Source organism: Lineus longissimus, chromosome 11 (assembly GCF_910592395.1).
Source record: "Lineus longissimus chromosome 11, tnLinLong1.2, whole genome shotgun sequence".
Taxonomy (NCBI): domain Eukaryota; kingdom Metazoa; phylum Nemertea; class Pilidiophora; order Heteronemertea; family Lineidae; genus Lineus; species Lineus longissimus.
Genome location: NC_088318.1, coordinates 1,065,052 through 1,077,316, shown reverse-complemented (window position 1 = coordinate 1,077,316; position 12,265 = coordinate 1,065,052). Strand labels below are relative to the sequence as shown.

Below are 12,265 nucleotides of genomic sequence, written 5' to 3'. Positions count from 1 at the left end.
TTGACAACTTGGTCCCTGTTATGTACACAAGCTTCCATTGCCAATCCTTGGACTCGTGAAAGGCACTTTGCAATCTTGAAGCCCTATGTGTCAAGATGATTAGAAAGTAAATGATGGTAGTTTGGCCAAGATTGTGAACATTGTCAAATTGGCCAGTTTGTGAGGCAAGATCCGAACGCTAAAGAAGAAGAAAGGGCTATGTCCTCCATCTCAATCCAATCCCAACCCATCATAAGTGCTTTGGGCAGCAGTCACCCTGCCAGAGTACAAGGCAGATCTTGGTTGAAGTAGGATTGTAGGTCATCATTAAGATGCGTTGAGGCAAGCAACCTAGCAGCCTGCCCAAGACCATGAGCTAATGTATCGAGGAAACAATTGAGAAATTGTTGGCCAATATATTTCATGCATGGTAAGCTATTCTGTTAAGTAACTTGCCGAAGACCAGAAACGAATGTAGCCGGGACACCCTTAAGGAGTTATTGACTGCCATATCTTTTGCCTCCAGTCCCGCAGCCATATGGCGGGTTACCCATAGGAAATCAACAAATGCCATCGATTGGTTGTGTTGATTAGTTCAACTTGGTCAATCAATACATTATCAAGTTTTAAAGAGGACTGCCAGTTGGAAGGCCTGCTGCTGCTTGGGGCCCAGTGTCTGGGGCTGACATTTGTGATCTTCACTGCCAGTTCGAAAACAAGCTGTTGCCTGAGGGGTTGTGAGACTGTAACTACCAGATGAAAGGCTTACTTGAGGGGTTTCTGTGACTCTTGCATGCCAGTTGGAAGGGTGTGGTCCTTGGACAGCCACTTGTCATAACTGAGAGGGGTGAATTCAACATTTGGGCTCGGTTGTCCAAAACAAGTGTTGTCGCTAACACTTGCGTTAACCTTACTTGGCATTAGGTCGAAGGGGCCTAACTAAAGGTTTGTAACAAAATTTGTTTTGAACCACCAAGCCCTGAGAAGTCGGCGTACCTCAGAGATAATGGTGCTTTTTACGTCAGTTTTGGCTCTGCACCCACTGTATCCACATCTGACTGAATTTCTGGAAGATCAATTCCGCTAGTGGTGAATGTTGGTGATTTCATCTCCTGCCAGTGGCTGGGCCTTTTTTCCTGAGCTGTGGTGTCCTACAAATCCTCAAGAGAACTGTCCTATCATCATGCTGCTTATTCAGTGTTCAACTTGGCGTAATCTCTTTCAGTAAATTTTATCAACGGTAGTGTTAGGACTTAGGGCCAACTTCTTCCTAGCACCGATTGAACAGTTGGGTCCAGTCTTAGTAAATGTAATCATTTGATTCTCATTGATTCATTATCAACAAAAAGAAGGCTTGGAAATATAAACATCTTTCGTTTGTAAAAAGTGTAATCTTATCCAGTAAGAAGTGGCCGTGTAAACTGTATCCCGTCATGAGAGTCCATACATTACTTTGTCGACATTGATTTGGATGAAATATTCATATGGCACATTTTGAAACTTTCGTCCAGAAGTCTGTCGTTTCCCACAGTAGGACAGGCCAATTATTGTTTCTTTTCGAAACTGCAGTGCTGGTGTTATTGGCCGAGTTCTTCTAAGCTGAACATCAACTACACTTTTATTTTCTTTTGTAAGCTGTGTAACTGTCGGTCATCAGACTCCGAAATAGTCTGTGATATTTCTCAGAATGGAGGCTATCCAAGCAGCAACATGAATGCACAGGAGTGCTCTGGACCAACATATGAGGACCGAGGGGATCACCTCATCAGATACCTTAGACCCCGTGTTCGCATTCTGATTTAGGGAAGGGGGTCATTTTGAATTCAAAAGTAGGGTGTAAAATCCCTGAGAAAACAACGAGAAAGATTTCTTGCACCTTGACAAAAGTTGTGCTTAATTCTTCATTAGAAAGTGTCACCGAGTTCCTTCTACAATGGTCTTCTGATTTTGCTGAGGAAGACTTGTTAACTGTTTGTTTCAATGTTGCGATATTCGAGAATCAAATTCACCAGATGGCCTCAGCTCGGGGTTGGTTCAATTAAGTGGAACCATTGACATCACTAATACAGGAAATGTTCTTCATCGCAAGAATGCCTAAAACACATGAGGAGGTTTTTAGAATTTGCTCCTCGGGAACGAAGGAACAGCGGCCTAATTGAAATCATGGCGTGGAATACAGAAGGCAAACAAGAAACGTGTGGGATCCAGTCGTTAGAGAAACAGGTAAACCCTCGAATTGAAACAGTAAAGTTTGGCCAGAAGCAATTACTATCGATCACTTTTTGTTAAGAAATTGATACCAGACTGGAGGTATTGGTTGTCTCACTAGGCCAAAACCAATGCAGCAGTTTCAGTTAGGGGCAAATGACAGCTTCATAGGAGTCGTGTTTGGTGAGACAACAAATACTTCAGTTCAGTATCAATTTCTATTCTAAATTACCTCGAACTTGACCCAAAATCCACCAGGATTCCACTTTCAACACCTTATACCAACCAAAGGGGTTATGGTTGTCTACGGCCAAAACCTATGTTGTCAGAACGAGGCTAATAATGTATTCCATGATAAAAATGAGACATTGTAACCAAGGTGTTTTCGAATATCTTACCAAGCAGCATAGCCTTGTGTGAGTGGTTACAAAGTAGCAGCCTGTATGGATTCATTTAAAGTTAGCTCTCAAGAATTCCACAAACTTGTCCGACTGATACAGTGTTGCCAAGAAAGTGTGCGAATGGTTAGAAATGCATTCCTTCTTGGTTCTCATTAAACGCTACATGCCCTGTTCTGAGAGACCACCCTAAAATTACCTTTCCTTATCTTGTTGGGTTGGGGTGGTGCTTGCAGTTTTAGTGTTACAGTGCATACCTTTGCCGCTTTCTGTCAATACCAATAATGACTCACCACATCATTTGCTGTATGCATATATTGTGGTTACATCACTGTTTTTCCCCTTTTTGCAACCAATCCAGCAGCTTCAAAATGCGGCTTTCCTTCCTTTGCCGTTTCCACAGAGTATGTTCATGTTCAGTTACATTGCCAATGAATGCAGCAGACACATCGGAGTGCCAAGCCTCTTGTTCTTTTTCAAGTTCTTTGCATTGGCATCGCCTCGAAGTTGTTGTTGGCATTGGTTGTGTTGGCAATTTTGATGTGAGAAAAATCCATCTTACATTAGAGGGTATTGAAATATGTATGGGTCTCTCAGCTGGTTGATTCCCAAGTTTTATAATCAACCTAGGTTTTGATTGGCGTCAATAGTAATGATGTAGTGGTTCTATGAACCGGCTGACTGTGAGGAGGTTTGCCTTTTGGGTGTCAAGTTCCCCCCCCTCCCGGTATCTTTTCAGATCGTACTTCTGAACGAAGGGACCACTCTCCCCGTACCTGGTAAGGTAAGAGTGCCTTTTTGGAAGGAAGGGGGGGGGGCAGATACTTCACCAAATTTTTCAAAGATATTCATTTTGTGTTATACCATTATTGTTGAATTGTCCAAATGTTACTTTTGTCCATAAAGTCCATAAGAAGGATGACAACCAAAGAGAGAATTCACTTCATTTATTAACTGATTATACTCTGTGCTCCTTTAAACAAAGAGAGTCAAATGTGGTGCATGGCAGGTTGATGAGGTGAAACAGTTGACTGCGGTTGCGGTAATTCCCTCGGCTATACCCCATCTGTTCCTACGTGGGATTGCTGCGGACCCAGGTGGGAAGGGCAACAACCAATATACTCGAAGTAATCAAAACCGCCACTATGCGATTCCCTCAAGACTTAGAGCAAAGATCTCTTGTATTTGTTGTGTTGTTTGCCAGGGTTTAGGGGCAATTACCGATGTGTTTTATTGAGTGTTTGAGTTATAGTCAGTTGCAGGCTTACTTGGGCTAAATTGTCCTATTTGTCATGAGTCTTTGTCACAATTCAAGGTCCAAGTCTGATGAAAGGGAAGCTCATCTTCAAACCACTTCAAGGTTACTGTACGTTACAAAAGTGGCGGGTCACACGAGCATTCCAGATGATCCACCTCGAAGTTGGCAGGAAGTGGAGTCTGCACCTGACTTTATTTGTTGATTGATGAACTTCGAGGTGGAACCTGGCCAATCTCCAAGGAAGTTTTTCGTACAAATTATTGCAGGTGTGCAGAATTTCGTTTCCGTATACTCACTAATTGGCCAACTCTCAGAGATCAAGCCCTGTAGCCAATTGCGGGCAAAACTCCAAGCCAGTCTAACTCTCCCAAACCACTGCAGCAAATTGTGTACGATTTGCAAGCTGGATGGGGCTCAACCAAGGTTGGATAAAAGTGAAAATTGGTCGGGAATGTTAACCAAATATTTGCAGTTTTCCTGTGTTTTGGAATGTTCTCACGATACTGATCCCACAATTCCTACAAAAATACGTTGATTTCTCAAAATTTGCTGGCGCCATTTGGGATGTTCTGTATTATTGTCATAGGTTTCCCCATTTATTAGCAAGTTATATCAAACAAGCTCAAGACATTTCAAGAATATTTGTCTTAAGTGGCCATCTTCTATTAACAGTCCTGCTCACCCTTCCTCTGAAAATGCAGCTTTGCTTTTTACGTTACCATCGAATGTCTAATTGGGTAGGGCCTACAGCCTGATGGAGTGTCGATTATCACCCTGCCATGCACGCGTGGGACATACACCCACAACATCGGAACTCAGAAGGAGGTAACCCTGCCTGCCCTTCAGTGTATCCTGTCACTCCTTTTCCATTAGAATTGGCAAATAGCTGATCAGTTTATTTGTGGTACTTCCTCGGTCTATTGAGATCACCCTCAACTAAATACTAAAAGAATCACGAAAAACCGTCATCAATGATTGATCATGGTCAGTTTGATTGAGATATTGGAAAAACTCTCCAATCGTTGGCAAGACCCGTGGTGTCCAAGGAGCCTGAGCGCAATCTGAATAGCATGGGTTATTCAGTAGCCTACCATTGCCAGCAGCTATGAACTTATGAGAACACACCATGTGCGGGATGAACTATTCAGACATGAAAAAATTCTTGCAAGGTTTAGATCTCTGGTGAATCAATCCCAGGTATTGGTAGGGAAATGTTATGTTTGTTTGGCTGAGTGTCTCTTGGTTCTTCATCCAATGTCACATGCTGGGTTCAGACTCGTTGGTGTGTCACTGAAGGTGTGTCCTCTACGGGGCATGACCTGGCTAGGTGGGGGAGAGGGGGTCTGGGTGGGAAATGTTACATTTGTTTGTTTGATCCCATCAGACTCCGTTGGTGTGTCCCCCAGACTGGCTCATGGTGTTTGACTCATTCATGACCTGGCAAGCTGCAGGGGTTCCAAACATTCTGAGGGGGTCTGTAGCCAAGCCCAGACTAAGGCATATTATAACCTGGGCCAAACTAGAACATTTGTCTACCCCCTTGGAATCTGTTCTCAGAGTCCGAGTGCAAACACGCATGCTTGCATTAGGCCTGCCCATATTCAAAAGTGTCATTTTGCCCCCCCCTCCCCTGGGAGCCTCCCGAAGGCCAAAAAGCTAGCTATGCACCTGAATTTCCACAACAGCCCCAGGTACAACTGCACGGAGTTTGACATCACACATTGAGTCTCCCCACCCTCGCTGTAAAGGTGCGTTGACGACTTTTTCAGATATTTCTGTACCTCACCCAGGAGATTGTAGGAAGTCCCATCTGCTGTCAGGAGAATTTCATTTCGTCGCTCGAATCTAATGAGAAAAACCATCTGCCATCGCAGAATTATTAAAATTGAATTGGAATTGTTTCTTTTGCGAGGTTCTGTATTGAGCGCCTTCCGCTGAGCCAGGTGATGACTCGTCTGACCGAGACGACTTGGTTGATTCAGGCCTAATAATTAGTGGCTTGCTGTGTGATTTACATTACTACGATCAAAGCTTGGTTGTTCAGAACAAGTTCTGTCTCTAACTTTGTATTACCAGTATTTCCTTCAGTTAAGTCCATTAGACTTAGCACCAAGTTAAAGTTAATTCCAAGTTAATGACTCTTCTTTTTAACAACCGGCCTAAGATATGTAACTTTGTGGATGATATTGGACAATGTGTTATCTACATATTGACTGATTGTCACAGAAGCTACCCAGCAGCATTTCCCTGTTGTTAACCACTGAGTTACATAGGTCACCTGTGTCTCTAAAAGCAAAGGATCTATTCCCCCTTCGTGATCATTTGGATTAAATGTACCTGCAGCCTCTGATTACCTCCTCGGTGATTAATTACAGCCTTGCAACATCACCCAAGGCTCATCACTTGAGCCCCACCTCACTACGGTATAATACCTTGATCAGGTTTCACAAACCGGTCAGCTGGAAAATCTACAGTGATTGGGAAATCATTATCGGAGTGTAACTGGATGACTGGGGGTTTCCTTGGCATTGAGCGAGAGATTACTTATGGTGGTATTATTAGATGCATTGCCCAGGCAGGGTTAAACTTGAGACATGGTAGCCTACATTGTGTGTATGTGTCACTGCGCCCTACAAACGAGAAATCTGGGGACTGGGTTAGAATTCGAAATATTTTTGTGAATATATATTTGGTGCAACAAAGCTCTTCAGTTCAGTGATGTTGTTGATGTCACTCAATGATTGTAATTCAGTTTCAAAGATTACTCAGTGTTCAAGCTGCCGAAATCATTTTATTCTCTCTTACATCGAATACCCAAGTAACACTCGGTGAGCAACTGGTGACTATCGAATTGTAGCGACAGATGATACGATATGCTACACGACTTTCAATATGTCTCTGTGACGACAGCTTGCTTTTTTGCTCGGTTGGGTAACATATGAGTGATTGTGATGTGGGATGCTTGTGGAGGCGTTCAGAGAGAAGTGCAGAGTTCATGAGAGCAAATGTTGATAGGGTGGACCAATGGAACGACCTGAGATAATTCAGTTTTGAATATTTTGGCCATTTTCTTAGAAAAGGCACACCACAGACTGTTGGACCCAAGACCTGAAACTTGGTGTCAGAGTTATGCGTAGACTTGAGTTCATGTGCACATGTCTGGACTTGATTCTGAACTGATTTCATCGCTATTTTTGTGGTTGGCATTGTTTGGGGTCACACTGTTCATTCAGCTTATCGTACCCTGAAAGTTTGGTTGTACATTTCTTGGACAAGTGGTGATTGACATGAATACAGGAGTGTCTGCAGAATGGCAAACTCTGATATGCTGTTCTGCAGTCATGTATACATGTATGGAGGATGTCTCACAAACTATAGGGCGGCAGGATTTAAAGGGCCTTATTCAAACTGCACGCAGTGTCTCGGGTTATATGCTGGGTGAGCGAAGCTTGGACTTAAAGGAGAGCAGTTGAGGATGACAAGACCATCAGTCATTTGGCAATCTAATCATTTTCAATAAGTCAACAGCTTGTCTCTCTGCTTGGGCTACCCCCTTGCACCATGAACATCCATGAATAAGACCTCTATCCAGAAACTTGGGCAACATGTTTTCATTTGTAGATATCTTGGTAACATGTTGGGCATTGTCTTGCTTCTGAATGGACGATGACATCTTGCTGATGTGGTGGTGGTATGTAAGTCTAAATAAAGCTGCCATCTTATTATCAACAAACACAATGATATTCGTATGTATTTATAGGGTGTGGTTTTGTTTGCAGGTTTCAAACATGCGGGTTTTCTATCTTATTGGAGCTATTCAGTGCTGATTTCAGCTGTCGGCCACATCAGTGCTCTACATATCAAACCTGCATCACCCTAAAAGTCTTGGATAGCTCACTTGTGATTCTCAGGTAGAAATCGCTACAAAGAACACGAGACAAAGGTAAATAATTAGGGAAGAAGAGGGCCCACAATCAACTGTAATCAGCAGTCGCATTGTCGGGTGAAATCATCATCAGACGCCCTCAGATCAAAGCATAATTATGTATCATCATTGCGAGAGAAGACCTTTGATTATCCCACTCTAATATGGGTCTATTGTCTCTCCTCTTTCAGTTCCCAAGGAGCTGCTGTTAAGGAGCAGCATTGCTTGTTTGTACGGTGCTTTAGAGCGGGATGGTTTGGCTTCCAAAACCGACAGGAAATTACATCATCAGTCCTGATTGGAGGCTCTGCATTGGCAAAGGCTTTTAAGAATTCGTTTGGGCCGAATTTACGAAGGGTGTTTAAGAGTTAGACGCGTGTAAATTCTACATAATCAGTTTCAGGGCCTAATGCGGTTTTCATGAAGAAACCCTGCAAGGCCCTGACTCTGTCTATTCAGACATTAAACGCTGTTTTAAGCTAAACACCCTTTGTAAATTCGGCCCTATACGCAAGAAGAAGGTGTGGAGGGTGTTTATTGTGTCTTGTTATGGCAACAGTTTTGCTCCTGGGAGGGAAGTAGAACACCACTTTTCATCGGAAAGGGGCCCAATGCATAGTTGACACTCCTGGGGTTTTATGGAAACCGAATGTTTATCATTGAATGTTGTGACAACGTTCGAGTTATCCCCTTATAAATGATGGAAACATCTTTTTTTTTCATTATACAGCAGTTCCTTTCCTTGGACTGATCTGGTACTGCTTGTGCTGTTAAAGAAATTTATTTATTCGAAACTCGACATCGAATGCGACCAATCCTGTTCTAGTTGTTCTCTCACCTCCTAGCCCTATTAGGATCCTCATTCACCCACCATTCCTGTGGACATTGCCATAGTGCCCAAGACTCTCGAACTTGCAAGGTGAAGGATCGACATTATCTCTTGCAGAACTCGACATTTTAGAACAAGGATGGAGTTTAATGTTCATGATATGAAGGGACTAAACACTGGCAGAATTGGTGGTAGAACTCCATGTGGGTTATATCATTCAGGACCTGTGAGTCGGAGTCAAATAAGATGTAGAACTGCTAGGTGGTGTGCAAGTAGTGGTTTTACTTTTAGAACTCCTGGTAAAAGTCCAGCGGCTGCTTTCAGAATTTCTGGTCAAAGTCAAGCTGCTATTAGAACTGTTGATCATGGACCAGGCGGTATTGCAACTGCTGGACCAGTTAGGTATTCAGGTAAGATTGATGATTTTCTACGTGTTGCTTTACTTAGATGTCATCATCAGGGGCGGAAGATAGGTGCTCAAGCTTCTTTGTGATGTAAAAATGTGTATGTTGTGGTGACCCTTATGACTGATGCCAACTTTGATTTTGCTGTCACATCTCACGTACCGTTCCCTTTATATTTTACTATCTTTTCAACTCCTGTATGTCTCCTGCAGACTTCTGGCCAGGTTATAACAAGTTATCAACAGGTCTGGAATCCACAAAAACCACTCGATCATTCCAGACTCCAGAGATCACAGTTTGAGATCTTTCATGGTTATTTTCCCTTCCCCCATGAGGCTATGGAAGTCCTTCAGAAAGCAGAATGCCTCCCCTCTCCTCCCTCAGCCCTGTGATATTGAGCTTTTCACATTACAGTTAGCAGACTTTCTGAGATGGCAAAGTGATCCCCATCGCCTGGCTGGGTATGGCTTTGTTAATCTGGCAAATTACTAGTCATGGCCTAAAGAGCACTATCCCCTGGGTATGGATGTGTTAATCAGCTTTCCGACTCTCCATTGGCCTCAGATGGGGAAGCCCACTAAGCGATCTCCGCACACATCACATCTACAAAACGCAGACACGCCAAAAAACAGCGAACCAGATCAATGGGTTAATAGCTGAGAACAATATGTTGGCACATGTGCTGAGTCTCATTGAGGGGTTGCCCATTGATTGTATGGCGTAGTTTGCATCTGTGATCCCCTCCCGATGAGGAAATAGATTCTTCTCGCCATATGATTCATACATAAAGCATTGCCAGACCCAGGTGACGGTGACGTTTTACAAGTGAGACGAGAACGTCAAAATGACTGCGTTGTTTTTTGCCAGTTTGGAGTCCCATCTGGGAGATATGAGCAACATCATTATGTAAGTGTCTTTTCAATGTTTTGTCAGATGGGTGCTAAGGTTTGTGAGGCTCTTTACATATACGTGTCACCTGGTGTGTCATGCTGAACTTAGAGTGAAACCCTTACAAGCTGCGGGTGAAGTGGGCTTTGGGAAGCAAAAGTAAAGCAGAAAAAGTTAAAGACACTGATTTTAATTTCGATGTGTTTTTTCAGTTGCTAGGCCTACTCATGTACTCATGCGTTGGTTATGGTCGTTGTGTGTCGGTATCTCTGCTTCACCTTTGATAAAATTGGCCTGATTGGGTATTTAGGACGGCTTCTACCACATTTTGGTCATTGATCTCCATGAAAAGGTGCATCTGATGGATTTTCTGCCAGATCAGATCCGCGATAAATTGTTGAGGGGTAAAAGGTTAGCTCGTAGTCCCCTGATCATGTCGTTGCAGCGGGCATGTTAACTTTTCTTTTTTTTTACCGCATACCATAAACATTGTGTACTGTGAAGTTCAAGGTATTCAGAGTATAATTGTGCACAGGATGACAGAGGAATTAGGCAAATAGATTCAGGACTTGTTATTTTGAATATTACGCTTAAAGAAACACCTGTGACTGTCACCTGGTATTGAGGACCTTTATAGAGGGAGGCATATGGTTGAGAGCCTTATTAGGAATGCCGGCAAAGCAGTTGGAATCACGTGTTATTTCAAATGCCAGATGTTTTGGAATGGTTCTTGTGCCTACCTCTAGGTTTCCCCCTCAGTCACCTAGAGCCCCTCCATCATGACCAATAATAAGTGCAATACTCGAGGGCTGAGGGCCTCTGGTGTGGTTCCTTCCTCTGTCAGACACATTATAGAGCCCATCGTGGTCTGTCTTGGGCTAAGATTCAGGTCTTCCAGCTCTTGATACAATCTTCAATTTTGATATTGTACTGAACTGTTTTGGGAAACACTACATATGCCTCAAAACATTCTAAATGCACAATTCAGTGACCATGTCACGAAGTGTTGTATGAATATAGAGGCACTTAAAGTTTAGCTGACTCTAGGTCATGGAGACCAATGCAGGCAGGGATGGAACTGTATCATCAATTATAGTTCTCATAACGCGCAAGGAGGATGGATGCACTACCTTCATAGTTTACATTTCAAGCACTTGTCATCTGCTGGGTCTTTCATGCCGCTGATGCGACAAGATAGGACTCAGATTATCAAAGAAATAAGTCAAGATTAGTGCAATATGCTGCCAGGATGGCACCACATGTTCATAGCAGATAAACATCCATTATCATGCTCCATGGTTCCGCACCGCAGTGGAAGCTGAAAGGCCGTAACAGCTTGTGCGCGGGAGATCCAAGAGAAGTTTAACCATTTAAAAGGGCAGGCCGTTCGTGTTTACTGGTAGAAAAGCAGTTATACACAATGCCATAGAGCAGTTATCAGGCCTACAACTCGGGCTAAAACTTGGTAGTTATTTTACATGTATATCTGTCTGCACAACAGCAATATTGAAATCTGTCTTCAGTTCATATTTACTCTGTTGAAAATCTTAATATTCAATTACAAATTTCGAATTTGTAAGGAACAGCATAGACCTTTAAGGAAAAAATACTGAGTGTGTCAGATTTTTGTGATAAGCTGCTGTTAAGTATATATACAAATCAGTTCCCGTTGACACTGTCCTCAAATCCACAATAGCCCGGGACAATAGGTTGCTGCACAGTGTTCCCTTTGGGTCCAGAACTGTTACATAGCACTTGAATCAAAATCGTCTTCCATTTCCGATGTTGTCACCTTAACTTTTACTTTCATTTTGATGAAGCGACAGTACATTGTACTCGTAATAGCGTCCTTTTAACACGTATCTTCCTGTTGAGGATGGCCGACCCGTTTGTTCTCAAGAAGAGCCAAACTTTCCTCCGTTTTTGTTTAGATTGCACACATGATGTAGGTCTTCTTCAGCTGAAACCATTTGACCGACTCGTTCAAAATGACTGCCAGTAACGTGCATCAGAATTCTGCACTTTTGTTCAGCATCATACGTGGTCCGTAGCGATTGATGAAGAGATTGTGTAGGATTGTCTGTAATGAGATTAGCTGTTGACTGTGGGAGTATCAGAGGCTACGCTGGTATAGCATTGAGACCGTTTAAAGGGACTATAGGCAGAAACCGAGTAGGTGTGATTAAGTTACACAATCCCCTATCCCCACCCGTAAGCCCCCCTTTAAAGCTGATGGGTCAGATAACCTTTTTGGCCAAAGCTGAGCACCTGGAAATGTCTTTGATGTGCATTATTTTGGATCTTCCGCTGCATAGCCATTGCCTCCAGTGAACAACCAAAAGCTAGGCCTTTCTGCAGGCACCATAGTCACTTGAA

The 12,265-nt window shown here is 43.0% G+C and overlaps 1 protein-coding gene across 4 annotated transcripts in view; it reads left to right on the top strand.

The window, feature by feature from the left end:
• LOC135495766 (protein CBFA2T1-like) overlaps window positions 1-12,265 on the top strand; it is a 62,802-nt gene that overhangs the window by 14,786 nt on the left and 35,751 nt on the right. The window contains exon 1 of one of the 4 annotated variants that reach the window (XM_064784669.1): window positions 9,770-9,907. The exons of the other annotated variants lie outside the window; for them this stretch is intronic. The gene's annotated coding sequence lies outside the window, so the exon portion shown is untranslated. Of the gene's footprint in view, window positions 1-9,769; window positions 9,908-12,265 lie in introns of those variants that run through there. 4 annotated transcript variants of the gene reach the window in all.